Source organism: Rattus norvegicus, chromosome 1 (genome assembly GCF_036323735.1).
Source record: "Rattus norvegicus strain BN/NHsdMcwi chromosome 1, GRCr8, whole genome shotgun sequence".
Lineage (NCBI taxonomy): Eukaryota > Metazoa > Chordata > Mammalia > Rodentia > Muridae > Rattus > Rattus norvegicus.
In genome coordinates this window covers 176331295-176343380 of record NC_086019.1, presented here as the reverse complement: position 1 = coordinate 176343380, position 12086 = coordinate 176331295, and the positions used below count along the sequence as shown (strand labels likewise).

The window sequence follows — 12086 nt, the reverse complement described above, 5'->3', positions numbered from 1 at the left end:
AGGCAAGAGCCTTGAGCATTCGGTATTCAAACTGGGCCATGACCCATCCACATCACACTTTTCCTTTTAAGACCTTTGTCCCATGGCTCTGCACTGATGAAGGATTTTAAATGGGGTGGCATACAGCACCCTTCATAAGCTGTCATCATGACCCCTCAGCCGATTCACCCCCTTCTCTGACTACACGGGGCTGAGCGCCCAAAGACTGGCTCACTGGGTCCTTTAGTAACAGTAAGGGTGAGAAGCTATCACTCCCCTCAAGAAACTCCCATCAGAGCAAGAAGAATGTGTTAGCATTCAAGAAGCAGTAAAAGCAAGCCATTTCCTTGTCGGGGGGGGGGGGGGGGGGGGGCCGTCTTGATGCATTAAGTCCAATGCTGTAAAACTAACCCAATGGATGACAAAGTGAGGCTACTCCTTTAGGCTTCCATTCTCCTATAACATACACAGAACTAAGATGAGAGAAACAGAGTGTAATGTGTAAATGAAGGATTAGAGGGCTGGAGACATCCAACATGACACTTGTCCACTGTGATTCCCCAGTACAGGAGAGGAAGAGGAGGAGGATAACAAAGGGAGGAGAATAATAGAGGGGACTGAAAGGAAGGGAAAAAGTAAACAAATATCCAAATATGTAGCCAATTTAAAAAAAAAATGTTAAGTCCCCTAAGTGCCAGCAATAATGCCACCACCGTGTAGCCATCCTGTACCAGGGAGATGCAAGCCTGGCTTTCACCAGCTTCCCACCTGCATGGCACACATTGCCCACTGTCTACATCTTCGTCAAGATCTACCCCAGGTTACCCAAGACTGTGTCAGTTTCAAAGTTCAGGTTCTCTGTTCTCTAGAAAACCTCAGTGATGTCCAGAGGCCTACGAAGCTCCCAGACTTCCAACAATGAAAGCCTGGAAGTCCACAGCCTGTATGTCTGCTTCCTACTTGTCTTCTCCCAAAACCTGAGAGGACTCAGTTGTTTCACACTGGTACCAAGTCAGCGTTCAGCTGAGTCATATGGGCTTTCTCATTTCACCACTGAGCTGATAAAGGTTACAAGAATTTCCGGTGCAATTCTGAATGGCATCTGCACACCCCAGCTTGTGAGTGCCCCGCGGATATTTCACACTGCTCTGGCTCTATGTCTCCTCCCTGTTCTCTAAGCTTGAGAAACCCATTGATAATGAATCTCACTTGACAGCTCAGGCAATGATGGTGGGGAGTCCACACAGGAGGGCAACTCTATGGAGTCAGATGTTACAAAGGGTTTACATACCCAAGAAGCTGGACACCTTGAGTCATGACTAAATGACTCCATTCACCTCCAAGGCTGTCTGTCATATTTCCAGGACACTCTCAAGTCTTACTGCAATTTTTTTGTCTCTGGAAGAGTTTAATAGGGTGTGGAATGTCAGAACTATACAGACCTCATCTGTGTATACACTTGCCTATGTATTAGATAGTACTGACTGGGGATCGGGATAACTTGCTTCTTCAATGGCTTCTCCACCTTATTTTTTTAAACAAGATCTCACTGGACTCCCCTCTCTCTCTGAACTAGACTGCCTGGTCGGTGATTAAGGTCCCAGGGATGCCCCTGTTTCCTTATGCCAGTGCTGGGGTTTCTAGATCCATTCTAGAGAATGCCACAATGGCATTTCCTGAGTTCTAGGGATTGGAGTAAGTCCTTCATTGCTTGTGCGGCAAGCACTTTTCCCACTGTTCTATTTTCCCCAGCTCCAAAAAACAGAGTCTCTCAGAGATAAGTGGTACCCTGAGCACTGCAGTTGGGCACTGTGAACTCTGTGGATGAAAGTGCATGTGCACTTTCGCCATCACAGGAGTTTGGGGCAAAGGTTAAAAATCAAAGGTGTTAGGGGCTGGGGATTTAGCTCAGTGGTAGAGCGCTTACCTAGGAAGCGCAAGGCCCTGGGTTCGGTCCCCAGCTCCGAAAAAAAAGAACAAAAAAAAAAAAAAAATCAAAGGTGTTTAATGGCTATCGTACAGTCCTACCCACATGTATGAGAAATAATGAGAATGTGTCTTCTAATTTCCTATAGGTTGCCTGCCAAATTCCTGCCTTCTTCCTAGGACAGAATCTGTAGTGTTTTCTTTGCCGCACTGATATACCCTGTGTCATTATAAACAAATGCTGCTTTCTTTGCAGCTAATAACCACAATGTGTGGGTAAGAAACCTCTCCAGTATAAATCCGTGGGGACAAGGCTGCATTGTGGACATTAAATAATTATAACAATCTGACATGAGTCAGAGGATTGTTTCTCAATGGCCCAACTGCACTTCTAACGTTAAAGTCAACCCGAAACCCTCTTTTCCTGGCACTCTGTCCATGCGCTCCACTATTGGGAAACAATTCCCATTCTTTATAGCTGAGTCCCATTGCAAGAAGCTGGCAACGTGGGCATTCATGAAATATTAACATGATACATTGATTTTTTTTTAAAGTGTGGCCAACAGTGGATCAATTATATTACTATGAAAAGCTTTTCATAATTCATTTGGGGGGCACTGGGATCTCATTGCTGGATGGCACTCGGGTGATGAAGCAGACAGCTCTGAAGAGGCTGGAACTCACAGGCAGAAAACACATGATATGTGACAGCTGTGTGAACACAGTGTCCACAAAGATGGGAGATGTTTGCATCTGCCAGGAAGACTGAAACAGGGCCGAACAGATCAACAAGTTGGTTATGAGGTCTAATGCCAGTTTCTCTCCACAAACAAGAACAGGAAAGAAATATCCCAAACACTGGATATTTATTCCCCTTATGTCAACCACGATATGTCTACCCTCAACTCCCTCTGAAGTAAGACCTGCTAATTTCTAGATTTGAGAAGGAGGGAGTCCCAGTTGCTGCTTCTCTGAACTTCTTTTGTTCCTAGAGGCTTACTGTAAACATAGGCTTCAAGGGTTTTTGTTTTTTGGGTTTTCTGGGATAAGGTCTCGATATGCAGCCCAGGCTGGCCTCAGACTTACAATCTTCCTTCTCTACGTTCCTGGCCAGATGACAGGCATGTTCCACCATGCCTGACACACACTAATTTTGGACAGGTGAGATAGCAACAGTGCCAGGGTATGTGATTCGGCCCAGGGACCCTATTGATCCCAACAGTGCCCAGCCCCAGGTGCTGATCCAGCCACTAGTGAACATGTATGAGCGTCTCTTTCAGCTTGTGGTTTGCATAAACCTCACACAGATTTGGGGAAAGAGTTCATCAGTCACAGGAATAACCAATCCAGGAGGCCTGTGGCCATACATACTGGCCAGGCAGCCACAGAAGGCATCAAGGAAACAGGGAAGGTGGGACCACAGGGAAGGGACACTGCAAGCTCTGCATCTTCTCCTTTCTCGTTCTGATGCTGTTGTGGTCTGTGGCCGGCTGCCCCAGAGTCATCGTGACCTTTGCTCACCATCCTTTGCTGACTGGGAAGATGTGCACAGATGTGGCGAGCCAACAGCCACAGGGTATGCATTCTCCCGTCTGTGCTCAGAGTCTCACATGCAGAAGGTCAACGCTTCCTCTTCTTAAACTACCCCAATAGGATTTTTACAAATCACCCACATGGCCTCTTCCTGAGCTCCGGATTAGGGCCTCCCATGGAAATGTCCAGAATACACAGACAAATGCTTTCAATTACTCAGGGGAGGTGAGGAGATTTAATTGTTAGTGGAGTAACCTTGGGATCCCAGGAAAACAAGTGTGCAGAAGAAAAGGGGATCCCTTGGTGAGGAACAGATGATCTTGACTCGGGTATCCTGAAAACTAAGCCATGTTTAAGACAGACATCCTCAGGATCCTTCTGTAAAAAACTCTGAGGATTTACTGATGACACAATGAAACTGCGACCAGAAAGACCATGAGATGAAACCTGGGGGTATCAAGAGCAGTCTGCCTGCCACCTAGCCCCATGTGAACACAGATATTAAGAATTTGCCGGGGCTGGGGATTTAGCTCAGTGGTAGAGCACTTACCTAGGAAGCGCAAGGCCCTGGGTTCGGTCCCCAGCTCCGGGAAAAAAAAAATAAAAAAGAACCAAAAGAATTTGCCAAGCACAAGCATGGCATCAATCCCCTCAGTAGCTTACCACCAGAGAATGGAAGACAGGGTGGTCCCCAGCTGTCCCACCTCAACACAAGCCATGCCTGGATTCCTAAGAACCCATTGCGTTCTGAAACACTGAAGATTTCACTCAGGAGCCAATCAAAACCCAAAGTATAGCAATTAGTAGGTAACTGAAAAGGGCCAGCCTCTATGCTTCCTCCTGAGCCAGGGTTGTGCCAAGAAGGAATTCATTGATCTGTAAGGCAGTCAACAACTTCCATGTCTGTCTGTCTCTCTCTCTCTCTCTCTCTCTCTCTCTCTCTCTCTCTCTCTCTCTCTCTCTTTTGAGCTGGGAACCGAACCCAGGGCCTTGTGCTTGCTAGGCAAGCGCTCTACCGCTGAGCTAAATCCCCAACCCCCCATGTATCCCTTGCAACCTGTGCCTACTGCCGTACACAACCCAAGGCTAAAAATACACAAGAAATGTGTGACCTCCTCCAAGGTTCTGAAAACATGTAAGAAAGAGATATACCTGATTCTAAAGATTACCTAGTCCCTACCTAATGCTTCTGAATATAGTACAAATCAGTGCACCATTTCCCCCAATCACTTTTGGCTGAATTTTTAACCTGGAACCAGTTTCAGAGATACAGCATCAAACTGGTGTCCAGGATTGATGGAGGAACACAGTCCCGGCACACACACCATGGGAGAACACTGGTGGGTCCTAGTTTGGTTATTATCTCTGGACCCACTTCCAATTTAAAGGTTTTTTTGTTTGTTTGTTTTTTACGCCGAGTGCTGTGTGTATATGTGCCTGAGTGGACACCTGTGCCTGCATGCTCACACAAGATCACTCTGGAGACAGAGTAATAGGAAGAGTAACAGGAAGTTGAGATCTTGACCTGGGTACCACATTCAGGCCCTCTGCAAGAGCAGCCCAGGCTCTTAGCCACTGATCCACCCCTCCACCCCCATCCTCTATGAATAACCACGCTTTTCAGATTATTTTAAATGTCCTACAATAAAGGATGACTGGAAAGTTATCACTTGGAGACAGGGTCTCTTTAAGCTGGAGGCTGGCCTTGAGGTTGCCACCTCCTGTCTTAGCTTCCTGATTTTAAGACTACAGGAGTGTGTTGCCATGCCTAGTTGTGGACTGGAAAAAAAAATCTGAAAACCAAACCAAACAGAAATCCCAAAGGAAGGGGTACTGGAAGCCCTCCCCATTCCACACACAAATGAAGACAGTGGTGTGGCCATCCCAAAGAAACAGACCTGGCAGCCTCCCTTTCAAAATCATCTTGTCTTGCAACTTGGAGAAAGGCCTCTAGAGCCACAGAAAGAAACCTACCCTAATCTACAAACAAAACTTGCTTTGATGTTGCCGACTGCCTGCATCCCTTTTCAAAGGCGACTTATCAGCAGCTGCATCTCCATTAAGCACTTAGTCAGCAACCATTAGGGGGCCCAGTTCTGCACCAGGTGCCTCGCCAGAGAGACTGAAGGGAACAAGCATAAGCATTGCCCCTCCTTGCCACAGACAGAGGCGCGCGCGCGCGCACGCACACACACACACACACACACACACACACACACACACACACACACACACACACACACACACACACACACACACACACGGGGTAGCGGGGGTGGGACCGAGAGACCAACAGACTGATGATGACACACAGACACGGACTGACAAGCTCTGAGACTGCTAGAGCTGTCAGACTTGAGGTCACACTTCCCCTCTCTATCTTCCCTGCTGATGGGATTGAGAGAACCAGGATGGAGACTCCCCACAGCTATTTGGCTCTTCATTGATTTCTGAATTCCCCTTCAAGTTGATCTTCCCTCCTTGACATTTTTAACAGGTTCCCTGAAGCCCACAGATGACCTCTTAATCCAGGCTCGGAGCTCCCTTCCATGTTAACTTTTCTGGCTAGGACAGCAATGACTGGGGGCTGGAGGTGGGCAACTGCACCTCTTTAGTGCAGGTCTATAAAGTGCCCTCTGCACACTCCAACTACCTATCAAGGCACTGTGCACACATCCAGTTCAAAGAGCAAACTGCCTCAAGAACAAGGGTGGAAACCAGCACTGGGGACAATCCGAGCAGCCCAGAACACCATGCACTCAAGGCGGGAGCTCAGATGTACTCTCTGTGCACTCAGGTACACAGAGGCCTCAGCTCTAGTCACCTCCCTCTGCCAAACATTTTCCACCCATGGAGAGTGCTCACCGTGACCTATGCTGTCACTTCTCCCACATAGTGAGTCCTTGTGACCAGTGAGGGGGACGAGCAACAAATGGGAGGTAAAGGGGAATAAGAAAGTTTCCAGAACAGTCTGCTTGTGTGTAGTCAAGTGTTCAGAACCAGGATGCTGAACAAGCCAGTGCAGAGAGATACACCCCTTCTGGAGTACTTCCTCAGGACTAGGAGAGCCAGACCTGTGATGGACAGCAGCTTCTGTCCTTTCATCCTTAAAGTAACTCAAAACCCAGCCCAGCCTAGACTGAATAGAATCTGGAGAATTCAAAAGTGAACTCTGAACTCAGGGTGCATTCACCAAGCACCACGCAACCTGGATAGAGTCGGGGGGGGGGGGGGCGCGTGGGGCGACTATGCAATCAAGCATCCCTTCTTAGCCACAGGCATGGCAGACTTCACCTCCCTAAGTCTCAAAGGGCTCTGTAAGGTTCATGAAGCCTGCATGCTGAGGTTCTCGGAGAAGTGAAGGGGATCACACAAATCCACGTAGCTTATATTTGGCTTTTGTTTTCTTGTTTTTTGTTTTTTTGGTTGTTCTAAGCCAGAATGGTAAAAAATAAATAAATCAAAGTCCATGGCTTCAACAGTACGATACCTATTTAAAAGCACCTTTGGGGTAAGAAAAAATGAAACATACAGACACAGACAGATTAGCATGAATAGATGGGGATGGACAAAAGGACAGAGGAACAGACAAATAGGCAGGGGCCACACACACACACACACACACACACACACACACACACACAGCTATTCTCCCAGCTCCAAACATGGGGTGCAATAGAGAAGAAGACACAGCGTACCCCACAGTACTTCCTCCAGCATCACACTTCCCTCCAATCTTACCACAGGACTCACTTGAGCCTCCCTCAACTGCGGACATCCTCATGGATGAATGAAAGCTGTAATTTCCACAGTTGCATAAGGAAAAAAGCAAACAAAACAAACAACAAACAAACTTGTCTTGCAGAGCTCCCACCACCACCTCTCACTAGCCTGCCTGCCAATAACCAGCAGTGTGCTTTAGAACTCCAGGGCAGCCCCCAGCCTCTGCTCTGCAGGCACAACAAACATCCTCACTGGGTCCAGCCTCCTCCCTCCAGATCTAAACCACCCTAGGTACCCTGGCCCACCAACGTTTCCCAGGAGTAGCTAAATGCCAGCTTCTCTGAATGGACCAGGTGCTTCAGTGGTCACCAGCAGAACCCTGGTTCCTCAACACAGGCTCTGAACTCTGTCTCTCCACGAGGCCTTTGCCCAGCCTGGCCTGGAACCTTCACAAAAGGCATGGTTCTGCTCAGTGCATAGAGATGACAGCCTGCCCTGAAACCTACATGGAGGGGTCTTCCAGATCAGCACTCCAGAACCCAGATGAAAACTAGCTCCACTTTCCCAATTCAGTGCAGACACAGACCCGATGACATCTCCCCTTGGGGTTTCTAGTGGTGGTGGTGGTGGTAGTAATCTTTGAGTTTAAAAAATCCCACTTAGCCTGGTTGTTCTGGAACTCCCAAGAGATGGCATTATGGTCGGTCGGTGTCTTCACAATTCTGAGGATTTAAGAAAAACCTAAGACTAACCAAATAACTAGATTATACTTTCTCTTAATAAATTTAATGAACTAACAGCCCTGGCTGCTATATTTGAAAGAAGACTAATGACCATGAAGTGTATAGTTTTTTGGTTTTTGGGTTTTTTTTTAAATAATCAGGGCTAGTATTCAGCAATCCATCTACTGCCCCTATAATCTGTCATTTTCGATGACATGAGCTTGGTGGGATTCTAAAAGCTGTGTCGATGTTTTCTTCTATGGCAATCAGCAGACTATGTGATTTATTTTTGAGATACACCCTTGCTCTGTAGCCACTGTCTGCCCTGGAACTCCCTGCATAGACCAGGCTAGACTCACACCTTCAGTGATCCTTTGCCTCCTGAGTCTGACCAGCTACATGCAACTCAATTTTAACTGTCACCATTTTGGAGTTCTAATGACACAATCCAGAAGGGATCAGATGCTGCTGCTCTTCCAAATTACCACAGCATTCCTGCCCTTTGCTCTCCTAGTCCCCTGGCACTCACTCAGTAGGTGGTAGCAAAGGAGTCCTTCCCCTCCTTGCAAACACAGGAAGGGGACTTCTTCACAAAACCCATGCCATCAGCTTGGCCCTCACCGGTGTGAAGATATGTGAGTTACCGGGCCAGTCACAGGTATATGTCCTGGAAACCCAAAAATCACAGCAAAACAAGCAGAGAGTACCTATTGCTGCTTCCTGACAAGCCACAAAAACCACGATACAACTTCTGAGACACAATAGAACTGGGGCTCCCCTTCCCGATACACAGAGGTACACGTATAACCTAGGTAAGGCTGGGCTCTTTCTGGGGTCTCTGGTTCATCTGGGGATACTCCAGAGTGAGCATAAGCTCTCACAGATCCATACCAATCCCAGTCAGCCTTTCCATGGGGATCCTGTCTAACTGACTCTTGCTTGGAAGGCCCCTTTGACATAGGGTAGAATTAATTCAAAGGAAGACCCTGGCTCCAGACTCAGTCAGGAGGTCAGGGTCATCCTCAGTTATGTGGTCCCAGCACAGAATTTGTACAGGCTGTTGTTGCAAAGCCACTGGTTCCCAGTGGAATGAGTCTTTGTATCACGTGACCACATGCTTCCCAAAACCTGTGATGAATCTGGCTTTCAAGCAGAGGGGGTGGGAGGAAGGTTGAATGACTCATTTAACTAACAAGTCTCACATTCTAGCAGCTTCTGTGGTACCATGAGAAATCTTGCTCCCTCCAGACTCATTTTCAGCAGTGACCGAGCATGCACACCTTCCATATTGCAGACTCACAGGCTTCCTGTCCTTAGATTCAGCCATCACAGGAGGCAGGCTGACTTCCTCACACTCCAATAAGGGAGAACTCTTCTCTGCCTGAAGCCATAGCAAGGCAAATCCTCTTCTTGTCACATCATCCCTCAACAGTCATCAAGGGCATGGCTGTCTGACTTGTGTACACTGGAACCCACATCTGGAGTTCAAATGAGGCCAGAGCTACTCAGATCATCCGCTATACATAGGAGAGGCTGGCTTTGAGTAAGCAGAGGAAAATGGGGGCTGTAGAGGCACCTGTCCTACAAAACTGGGGGACACCAGGCACCTTCAGTCACCTCTGCACAAGTGCCTATTAGCCTCCACTGCCAAAATGAGCTTCCTGAGCTAAAGAAAAAAGTGTAGCTGCCACTAGAAGAGGAGTGGACAGCAGCCCCAAGAACTCATTTCAGGGCCAGGCATTAGGACAAGAAGTCCCTTCAGAGACACTGGCTGAGACATCTATGTCCAAAGGTCATATGCACAGAACATCCAGACAGTGAGCAGCCCCTGCAGAAAGCTAAGAAACTGAGCTTTAAAAAGGAACCTCAAGTCAATGCAGTGTGGAAACGAGGCTGCACCACAAAGTCACTCCAGCACGGATGATGACGTTCCCATAACTTCACAGATGAAGCCCATCAGATGATCTTCCACACTACATGTCACACACACACACACACACACACACACACACAGGTACATGACCAAGAGGCCACATGCAATCAGAGCAGAATCACATAGAAACAGCTAGGGTCTTAGTTAAGGGGACAATGACCAGCCCCAATCCTTCTTCTGCAGGGAAAGGCCAACAGTCAACAACATGTCCACTCTAAAAGGTTCCTGGAAAATCATCTCCGCCGGCATAGCCTCTACAACACCTCAGCTCAATATGCACATGGCATTACCACTCCCAGGACCTTTCCCTAGGAGAGCGTGCTTTCATACTTGGAGCTTTTATGGTGAAAATTAGCATAACATCTTTTCACTGTGCTGTTTCGCTACATTTTCTACATTTTTTTAAAAAACCTGCAATGAGATTTGCTTCTACAGAGAGAGTTTTTTTAGTTTAAGAGTATGTCAATCTCCCACACACCAAAAGCAGCTTCAGGATTTTGCCTGTTCAGGCCAACTACCAATTCATTTGACTGCTTGGTGCATCCTGCAATCTTTACATGTGACTTCATAGTTGTGGGGATTGTATAGCCCATGCCTGTGGGTCCAGAAACTGGAGAACAACAGCGAACTCAAACGACCAGATGGTAGCTGCACATTTGCCACTGAACACTCAGGCTGGAGTAAGGTGGGGTAAGGTACAACTCCTTGACTACAGCTGGAAGGAACCGCAATGCAGAAATGGGGAGCACACCTGTGATCCAGAACTTGAGGCTTTTGATCTTGAGCCAAAGTGGCCAGGAAAAGCTTAGGCACAGCCAAGGCAGTACAATCCCAGGAGACAGAGGCAGGCAGATCTCTGAGTTCAAAGTCAGAGTGGGACAGAACAAGTTACACTCAGTTCCCAGCGCATCTGTTGAACCAGACTTCTTCGGGATTCCAGCTTGTTCAGAAGACCGGCTGAAACATCCAGCCTTGTGGGACTGAGCAACTACTGGACTCTTGGATTTTCCACTCAGAGCTGCCCATTGTTGGGCTAGTTGGACTGAGGGCTACAAGTTATTCCAATAACTTGCCTTAATATTCAGAGACATCCTATAAGCTGTGTGACTCTAGAGAACCCTAATACAGTCTTCAAATCTAAATGAATAGCGGAAATCATGCCGTCAACTTTGGAATCTTAATTGCCACAGTCAACCCAATGCTGGTTGTGTTTTCACATACATTCAGAACTAAGACCTGAGCGGAAGGGCTGGCTGCTCAGTTAGCCATACTCCTCCTACAGTGGTACAGAGACTTTGGGGATCAGGAAGATCCTCCCTTTCATGTTTTAGGCCAGGGATCTAGGACAAGATGCCAGGATTTCTGGCCCCAAACTCTACCATACTTCCAGGGCTGAAAAAGGTCAGCATCCTGAAGCTCAACCGTTCTCACCACTGTGTGCACAGAAGTGGCCCAGGGGACCCGCTGAGGTGGGCCCTGAATACTAGGGAGCAGGTCTGGTCCTATTCCAAGGAGTACTATCATCTGAACTAGATTAATAAGAACCCTACACAAACTTTCACTCAATCCATGAAATTAAATAAATAAATACCCTCAACAATTGCAAACTTCCTGAGGTCACCTAATCAGCCTAGAATAGCAATAAAGAAGCTATAAACTAACCTGATTCAACTAGATCAATACTCAAGAAGGTACAAGGTACCAATCAATGCTTCCACAGGTTTCTGTGCCGACTAATCTTTATCTAATCACAGGGCACATGGTTCTGTTGACAGTCTCAATCGCAGAACCTCCGTGTGCTGTCTTTGAACCACGCTGCATGGCAAAGTGGCACGACCAGTTTATCGCTCACACTAAGATGGGCACATATGAAGAGCAACCATATTGCAAATTAAAAGACACCAAGCTGTGCAAAGAACGGGAGCCCCAACTTCAGTGAGTCTACATCAGAGGTAGGTAGGGTTTTCTTTTTTTTTTTTTTTTTTTTGGTTCTTTTTTTTCGGAGCTGGGGACCGAACCCAGGGCCTTGCGCTTCCTAGGGTTTTCTTTTAATAATGCTTTTATAATCACTAGGATGCATCTCATCATCTTTACTTCTAGAGTAAAAAAGGAATTAAATGCCCATGATGCATAATTATGACATAACACAGCAAGAGTCAAGTAAATAGGGCGAAGTTGGTTCTTTGAGCTGTCCTCTACTGAAGAAACAACTATAATCTCTGCCTGCTCTCTCTCTCTGAGAGGGCAGCTTCCTTTTGCCTCCATGTATG

The 12086-nt window shown here is 47.1% G+C and overlaps 1 protein-coding gene across 9 annotated transcripts in view; it reads right to left on the bottom strand.

Moving 5' to 3' along the window:
• Tead1 (TEA domain transcription factor 1) overlaps positions 1 to 12086 on the bottom strand; it is a 217948-nt gene that overhangs the window by 101742 nt on the left and 104120 nt on the right. The gene's annotated exons all lie outside the window — the stretch shown is intronic.